Here is a 9,490-nt window from a genome sequence, read left to right on the forward strand (position 1 = left end):
CAATTCATGGTGTTATTTTTTTTACATGGAGCAAATTAGCACCCCAAGTTCAAAGCACTGTTGGAGCGAATTCCATTAATCTTAATTCAAATTGGACTCATTAAAATCTGATAATCACAGCATGCATTCATCGGCTGTTCTGCTGGCTTGGCTGAAATTAATCAATCACTAATCTGCAGTACGCACCTCTTCCATTTCCACCGCAGCCCTCTTAGGTTCAGCCACCACTAAGGCCTCCATGCCCCTCCTCATGCTCGCGCTTCTTTCACCCCTGAGCGTATTACTCCCTCGAATGCCTTTATCGGTTTCTCTTACTGCAGCCTCTACCTGTGGGCCGCTAAGCACCTGAGAGCTTGCATCCGGTATTGAGGTGGAGGAGCCACGAGAGAGAGGGAGGTTGAGCAACGAGTGAGAAGAGCCCTGCCAGCAACCTCGAGAGGGACTCAGTCTACTGTCTCTGGAGGAGGTCTCCCTTTGTGGGGTGTAGCCATTCCTGGAGGGGGACATTTCCCGACTGTTGTAAGAGCGAGTGTCCTGCAAGCTGTTGACTGCCGTTCTAGCCTGAGGAGATGAGGGAGAGCCCTTGAAAGAGTCTCGTTGGACAGTCGAGGATCCACGGCGGGAGATGGATTCCAGGTTCCTGTAGAGTTTCTCTGAATCCAACCTGTGCTTGTTTGAAGCTTGTGGACTCTTCAGCATTTGGCTGTTTGTTCTTTCAGCGTTAAATGTTCCATTCCGCGAATGCAAAGATTCCGAATTCTTCTGAGAGATGCTGGCCCTGGAGGGCGAGGCAGTCCGGGAGGTCACAGACCCTCTTCTGCGGGATGGACTGGACCTTCCAGATGCAAGTCGAGAGGGCCCATTTGAAGGAAGGCGGTAGGAGCTGTGTGACGTGGAATGAGATCGACCTTGACTCCTGAAGATGGAGGCCCTTCGCCCGGCTTCGTTTATCTTGTAGCGGTCCGGGCTCACAGAACTGTGACGTGTTGGTGAATTTCCCTGTGTGTCAGTTCCTCGCCTGAAGTTGGAGTGGTATGTGTATCTCTCTGGGGAGTCACTTCTCCATACTTCCTGCATGTACGTCTCTGGATTCCTCCTCTCAGAGGGTATTCCAAGGTTGACATTCCTGTACGGGACACAGGCTTTGGGCTCAAGGACATAGTTGCTGGGTAGCGGATGCCCCTTTTCAAAGTAACGATATGACGCTTTGCTGACTTCCTCCATCTGCCCCTCGCCATCGCCTCTTCTGTCTGGAGAGAAGTAGCCACTCTCTTTTTCCCTGTCTTGCCTGGACTCTGAAAACCATACAAGCCAAAGGATCGGACTTTAAAATGCAACAAAACATTGCTGTTCTCTCCACATCAAAGTCAGCAATGCGTTTGAAATGGGAAGCCTTAAAGATGCATCATGGTGGTACCTGATGCCCGGCGGGACCGCCCCCTCCGCTCATCCATCCGAGACCTTTCAGTTCCGCTGTTGGGAGACGGGTCCAACTGGGTCATATCATTGTGGGCCACGCTGAGCCTTCCTGGGCTGAAGGATCTGCTCCACTCTAGACAGCTGGAAGAATGTCATACAAGGGCGATCAGTGATGCACAGACCAGGGGGCTGCGAGGTATGAATAGTAAAACTCTCCGTCGTCTCAGTTGGCTTGACGACCAAGGAGAGTGGCAAGAAGTTTGAAACATGATCACTGACTGGTGCACGACAAGAGGGAGGGAGGCTGAGCAAAGAGTGCAAAGGACAACTGTGGGGAGACTGAAGAGTGACTCGGCCTGCTGTCTTTGGAGTAGGACTTTAAGGAGTAAAATGAAATGCGCTCGACATGCAACAATAAAAACAACAATTTACAAAGCTGTGGGAACTGTAGCGTGGAGGGAGGGGGGGGGGGGGGGATCTAAAATCAGGATACGGGACGCAGTCACCTGGGATGTATGTCGGCGTCACAGATATTGAGTTCCCATTCAGGACTCAGACTGCGGACCAGGCTCCACTCGTAGGTCCAACCTCCGCTGACGTCATCACTACTGGCACTCGTGGTCGCCTCAGACAGGGCACAAATATCCTCATCTGCCTCCTAGGAGGACAGAAATGTGTCTGAAACTGATGACCCAGTGAGAGTCACGCTGGTTACCTCAGTAACCTGTTAAGAGAGACGTTTTAAATTAGATACATGTTTTGATTAGATTTCTTTTGATCACCTGCTAATACATCGGTTAAGTTCTTATATTATGCTCCATCAAGTCACTGATATTCTGTTATGACTGTAAAAAAAAAAGCTCCGTCCGCCTGATGTCTTTTAGGTTTTTGTCCTATTCTTCACAGAGCTAAGTGCGGCAGCGTATCCATATTTCCAAATGATGCACCTCAGTCAGAAACATTCACACGTGCCACCTACCTTTGCTTCTCGCTGTCTTACAACCAAACCTGTTGTCAAGGCTATCAGCAGCTCTGACTCGTCTCTCCTTCCTTCTCTCCATTTGTTCAAGCAGCTGACCAATACTTTTAGACTACACAGGACGTAACTGAAGCCAGTTTCAGGTCACGCTCATCATTATTTCATTGCTCCAGTGCTTTTGCATTACCAGAACAACCCACTCAACTTCTTTCACATCTTTCTCGCTCATAGTAACTGACAGACCTCAAAGGCGTGGCTCATTGTATCTTGAAGTCTGTAGTAGATGCACATACTATATATTCAAAGAATTGGAATGTTGCATTTGGCTTCTGATCACAATACAAGTCTACACTGAAGCGATAACTAAAAATAGCTTTCTTGGCTTTATTCAAGTTGACCTTCAGTGGGACAACAACTATGGAGGGAACATGTTTGCATGTGCCATAAGAGCATATCCGATTACAGCCGAGTCCCTAAGGATTATAATGAGCTTTCATTAATTAATGAAACAGAATCAAATGCCACCTTGCTGCGTTGTCCTTCCTCCTCCATGTTGGTTTGGTAATTACGTTATGGGTCGAGATCATGAAGTCGGTATGCAGCTTGTTTGTCACATCTCTAAAACTGACTTGAAGCAAGTCACTTAAAAAGTACACAACCTTGTTGATTCATGCTCTTGCAAATCATAGTCACATCGGCTGCATTTATTAAGCTGTTAAAAGTGGATTTGTTTTTTAAATTCCAGTGAATCTTATAAAAATGGCACTAAATTAATGTAATTAAAGTGCATTAAAATCCTTCTCTTTCTTTTCATGCTTGTAGGTTTAAGATTAAATTAAATACTATGTTTTGATATTCAAAATGTCAACTTGACATTTTAACAAGTAGGCTTGATAAAAAATAAATTCACAATCAATTTACAAGTTTTGAGCTTTAGCATTATGCAGATTTATGTTGCAGATGCAACAGATAAGTCTAGAATGAGTTATTAGCACAGAGTCTTGCATTTTAACATTGTGGCTGATGGCTTTTCTTTAGACCAATAGTAAATGCTTGCTTCAAGGCCAAAGCTCTCATTATTGTGTGTTTAAGACAAGTTTCCAGGTGCAAACCTGAAAAAGAAGGCTACAGTTCTGACCTCCAGCTGAAGGAGCGTCAAAGTGGGCCAACCTTTGATGTGCCACATTCAAACATCAAATACAGCTTTCCAACGACGCAGCCCCGGAACAGAAACCCAGCTTGGAACGTCGTTTTAGGATTATTCCCTTAGCACTGACAACGAATGATGAAATGTAACATAATGTTAAAGTTATATGCGACTACAATCTGCCAGCGAATTGATAAAGTTGAGGTTTGCTGCCACACTGTTTACTGTGAATTGAACCTTTTAATAATAATGCGTTGGTTTTATAGAGCGCTGTTCTGGCCACTCAAAGACGCTTTACGTTGTGCATTATTCAGTCACTCCGTACTTGGTGGTGGTAAGCTACTAGCCACGGCTGCCCCGGGGCAGACTGACAGGAGCGAGGCTGCCGATTTGCTCCATCGGCCCCCCTGACCACCACCGACATTCACTCGCTCGCTACATTCACACAGGCAAAGTGGGTGAGGTGTCTTGCCCAAGGACACAACAACAGTGTGCACATGTGCGGGAGCCGGGAATCGAACTGCCGATTCAAACACCTGAGCCACTGCCTTTTTTTTTTTTTTTTTTTGCTCCATACAGCTTTGGCATCTGCAATCAACTTCACAGCATGCAACTACGTGCACAGAACTAACCCTATTACATTGAAACTATGAACATACCCACTCTTGAGGACCCCCCTGTTGTGGAGCAGAAATCGCAGTGTTGCTGCTGAGGTGCATATGATCTGGTCGCAGGCAGGACCTGCAACGTGAGGTGTCAAAGGTGTTGGGCTGGAACCGGGGGCAGTAGAAGTCCACCGTAGGGAGCGCCATGTTGATTCAGCGTGATCTGCTTTATAGCCGATGCGTGAGGCTGGGTTCTTCCGGCCACTTTATTTTCACTGGAACTGCTGTGGTCATATTTCCCAGGAGGCTCTCCGGGTCACCGAGACACAGACAATAAGCATAGCATTAATAGCAACTGCAATCAAAACAATGAAAAAGGTATTAGTTATTATAAGACAAGGCTCTAAGAGATGAAAGGCTAATTCTTTAGAGGTCTATATTTAATTGAATATAAGAAGAGGAATAAAATATAACAGTACATACAGTACGCTATGATAGTTTCACTATAAATACACATCAATGAGTGCCGGTTTCATGTCACTAACTATGAAAATGTGGTTCCGTTAATATCCTGCTCAATAAAACAAACTCTGGACATCTTTACACCTCAGAGCAGAAACCTGTGGCAGTGTATAAAGTAAGCATTAAACAGATGGCACCGTCGTGCATAAGGCGTCTACGACAAGGCTCACTCAGAAATCATTCATGCCAAACGACAATACACTCTACCTTATGATTGCGTTCCAATGTCAGAGGAAAACGTGTACAAAAGAAGCTCGTTCGTTGACACCAGGATAGAAATGGTCTGAAAGGATCATGATGCTACGGAGGGTGAAGTCTTTTAAAAGAGCCATTCATTGAATCTGCCATTTGCATAATGCGGTGACTGTATGGCCTATCAAATATCATCATCTTTAGAAAGGGAAACATGTGAGTGAATCCTCGACAGATGTCTTATGGATGAAGGTGAACCTGCAGCACAGGTGGTTACTGCGGCAACTCGGGTGAAAAGAGGACAGCCGAAACCAGCAGAGTAGAGGAAGGGAAGGGTTGCAATGTCTGGGGATGAGAATGAAAAGTTGCAATGAATAATCTGTTGAAAAGCAGAACAATGAAACAACTACTCTTGTCTTGACTGATGCATCGAACCAGGTGCAAGAAAAAAAAAAAAAGAGATTTGAATGAGTCCGACCAGCAGGATCGTCCTATATGAGGGCAGGAGGAGGCAACAGGTAAATAGGTAAATTAAATGTAAATGTAAAGTGAGAGGGAAAGGGGGTGTTGGAGGCGACGCATTCCATGCTTCCATATAAGGGTGCAATGTTAATCATATTCAATGGCTATGCTTTATTTTCAGTGGCAAACTTTGAGCAAGTAGGTTAAGACTCTGAAAAGTGTACTAATTCCCATCAGGTGAGAAAGTGCTGACACAGTTTCTCAGCAGGGATTTCAGAGCAACAAGCCACAAGAGGGGGCTTCTTGTCTCCACAGAGCCCTTGGTGTGTGTGTGTGTGTGTGTGTGTGTGTGTGTGTGCGTGTGTGCTTGTAATGTACAGTACAGTGGTGTACACAAATTAAGGATGCACACTAGATTTTTCATGCTCACAGACACATTATATTATGACTTGACAGGTGAAGAATACTCACTTAGTGAATTCATATTTGATCCCCACCTCCCTATATTGTGATTTACACTGATAATAATGGTATTTATTTTTATCTATAGAGACGACACATAGAAGAGGAGAGCCTGAACATACTGAGGAATCAGAGAGGATGTTCTGGTAGAGAACCGTCCAGAGAGGCAGGAGCTGATCAGGTGAGATGTGTAACAGGTGCGTCTTGTTCAGTTCAACGATGCCTCCGCAGCTGTGCAGGGGCAGAAATCAACCTGCGGCAAGAGTCACCATAGCAACCCTCACAAATGCGTTAATGTTAAAATGTAAGATTTCCTGACATCTTTCTGGATCAGATCCAAAAGACATTTTACATGCTGGTGCATATCGGACCCCTTTTTGACTGTGTCGAATATCCATCAACATCGGTCAATAATCGACGGAGATATTGAGGAACAAATTTTGAAGCTCAATTTACTGCAATGTTAACGAAAAGTCATCCGTTCATCCATTCATCCATCCACCCCCCGGGTCCGCGGAGGCAACAGTCTCAGCAGGGATTTCCAAACGTCCTTGTCCCCAGACGACTACTCCAGCTCTTTCGGGGGGGGATCCCGAGGCGTTCCCAGGGCAACCGAGTCATAGTCTCTCCAGCGTGTCCCTGAGGTCTCCTCCCGGCGGTACATGCCCGAACACCTCCCCAGGGGGCATCCGAAAATAGATGTCCCAGCCACCTCAACTGACTCCTCTCGCTGTGGAGGAGCAGCAGCTGTACTCCGAGTTCCTCCCTGAGGACTGAGCGCCTCACTCTGTCTCCAAGGGTCATCAAAGTGATCCAGAATTCAAGATCTCCTGTGGATCATCACCAGAATCTCATCACCTGTTCCTGGTAAGAGTCCCAACATTTCCTAAAAGTTTTATCAAAATCCTTCTAGAACATTTTGAGTTATTTTGCTGACAGACAGCAAAATAACGACGGCGGGAAAATACGTACGCACACACACTGCTGTGTGTTTGCAGTGTTCAAAGCAGAGATTTAGCTCAAGTGAATTCATTCAACCGCCGGGAGTAATCGCTCTTCTTAGCCGACTTTTCTAAAAATGTGCTGACCTGGATCAGCCCTCAGAGTGAGGAACGAGGCGCGCGCCTGCTTCTGAGTGAATTGGCTCTCATTGCATTCGAGTGGTAGTGGGAAAAAAGCACGTAAAAACCGACCTGAAGGATTCCTTATTGAATCGACGTTGAGGACTTTTGATGGTGATGTTTGACGTTGATATTGCTGTAAGAAAAAACATGTTTGTCTGTCTGTGATATATTTTTTTAATGCTTTTGCTCTGAATTAAGAGAAAAGGTAAAAGCACAGTCCTGACAAAGACGTAAATGCAGACGTGTCTCTGGTACAGCCCAAAAACGGATTCATATCTCACTACCAGCACAATTGGTCCTATTTCTGTACACAGGCAGTCAGGATGGTTTCGTCTTCACTCAGGTCCCACTGCATCATTTAGCACTCTCTAATTAAGAGCTTTTTAATTAGACACAGACTTTGATATTTATGGCATTCAACACATTCTTTTTATTTTTTTGCATCTCCATGTATTCTGCATCGCCGTCATTGTTTTAGAAACACAAATACATCCAACTCTTAAACTAACAACACGTGTATCTGACATTCCTATTGTCGAATGGCTAACATCTAAATCTGTCAAAAATAATTTCCTATTGGATACTGCCTTCGTTGCCACCGTGTCTTCAAACGTATTGTTGAACATGACAATATTTAGAGTTGTGCTTTAGGTGCTGTTCTCCTGAGGGGCTTGGGGTGGTCACTGAGTCCGTGGAGGTTGCTGGGTTAGTCTCTGTGGCTCTCACTCTGCTCTACCTCTTCTTCCTCAGATCTCCTGAGACCTTGTTGATCCAGACTCTCCTCTCGAGACTCTTGCGAATCTGGTGTTTAGGGATAACTCTTTGAATTGTTGTTGGATGAAAGGGGGTGAAACAAAGAGCACAAATAAACGCACTGCACTTTCTCCTCAAGTCAAAAGAAAAAAAAAAGTACTGGTATAGCTTTTCTTATAGTCACACCAGTTACAAGAAGTACACCATGTCCCTTCGGCGGTGAGTTATTTTTAATGGGCACAGAGGGTTGTGGGTTGTGAGCCCACGTTCACACCCCAACATCTGAACTGTGCCCACAGTTGCTGACTTCTATATTGCTGTACCCCAACCTCCCTCCTATGTAAAACACCCACTTGTTGTCTCATGGGAGAAAAAAATAAATAATAATAATGTGAGAGAAAGTCAGCAAATTCACACATATATATATATATATATATCTGTGAGAGAACAGGAAGAAGAGGGAAGGTTTCCATAGAAACTAAAGCGATGTGTCTAATTGGTAATAACGCCTCAAAGAGATCTGAAATAAGAATGCATCGAAATAGCCCCACGCCATGCTGCCAATGCTCAGTCAGAACAGCTTATTTATATGTGAGTGTTTTGTTATTTATTTACAGCGACGGACGGCTTCCAATCTGTCCAGTGCAGCAAGAACAAAACGGTTTTGGCCTCAGCTGCAGCATTTCTCTTGTTTGTTCTATTTCTGGGATGAATACTTATCAGAAACTGAAGCAGGGAGCACACACACACACACACACACACTTACACACACACTTACACACACACACACACACACACACTTCACTCAACATTACTGACAAAGATGAGCTGCAAAACCTCTATTTAGCAGTTTTTAGTGATCAAATTGTTCTTTGAATTTTAAGAAAAAGACGCTATATACTGATAAGCAATATAATTAGACACAAACGTAAAAAAATCAGTACAATATATTTTGCTGAAAAAAAAATACTTTATTTTTATTAAGAGTGGATTATAATGGCCTCTTGGATAAACTGATTAGACAACTTCATGCTGCAGATTTAGAGTCTCTGAGATTTGCAGGTAAACACATTTACTTCAGAGTTACTCAACAAATTAAGATTAAGATCACCATTATGTAACCTGTGTTTAATCTAATTTTGCATCTAATTTTAATTTTAAGTAAAATCAGGTCTCTCTTGTGTTAAAGAGACTAATGCATTGATCTTCCATGAGATGAAGTACAAATTTAGTCAGTGATTAAGGAACCTCTGGAGATGCCTCGCCATGGAAACGCTGACAGAGCCACTATAGTCATTGTGATGTCATAGGAGATGAAAACAGTTTGTACCTTTCAGGCATCTGCCTCAGAGAAACCTCTTCATCTCTGTAGGAAACCTGTGGAGTTAGAATTGTGTTCTCTACCGTTGTGTATTTGTTTTGCTCTTTTTGTTTCAGTTTTTGCATGCCAGTGCAAATATCAGTCTGAGTGGGCAGAAATCTGAATTATACAATCCACACTCTGGGGAAACAATAGCATATATAAATAGGACCATAATCAGCCCTCTCTCTCTCTCTCTCTCTCTCTCTCTCTCACACACACACACACACACACAAGGCTCTGGGCAGATGCACAACTAGCAGGCATGATCGACTCCGGTTAGCAGCGATGGAGCAACCAGACAAAGTGATGGCGAGTGGAGAGATGTGCAGCTTTGAGTCTGAGATATCTGGGAGATTCATAAAAAGGACCTTTTCCTCCCTGAAAGAAACAAGGAAGACGAGAAGAGAGGACTTCTGAAGCATCTTTACCACCAGGATGAAAGCAGGTGATTCAGTCTGCGGG

This window comes from Brachionichthys hirsutus, chromosome 17 (assembly GCF_040956055.1).
Source record: "Brachionichthys hirsutus isolate HB-005 chromosome 17, CSIRO-AGI_Bhir_v1, whole genome shotgun sequence".
In the NCBI taxonomy this organism is placed as follows: domain Eukaryota; kingdom Metazoa; phylum Chordata; class Actinopteri; order Lophiiformes; family Brachionichthyidae; genus Brachionichthys; species Brachionichthys hirsutus.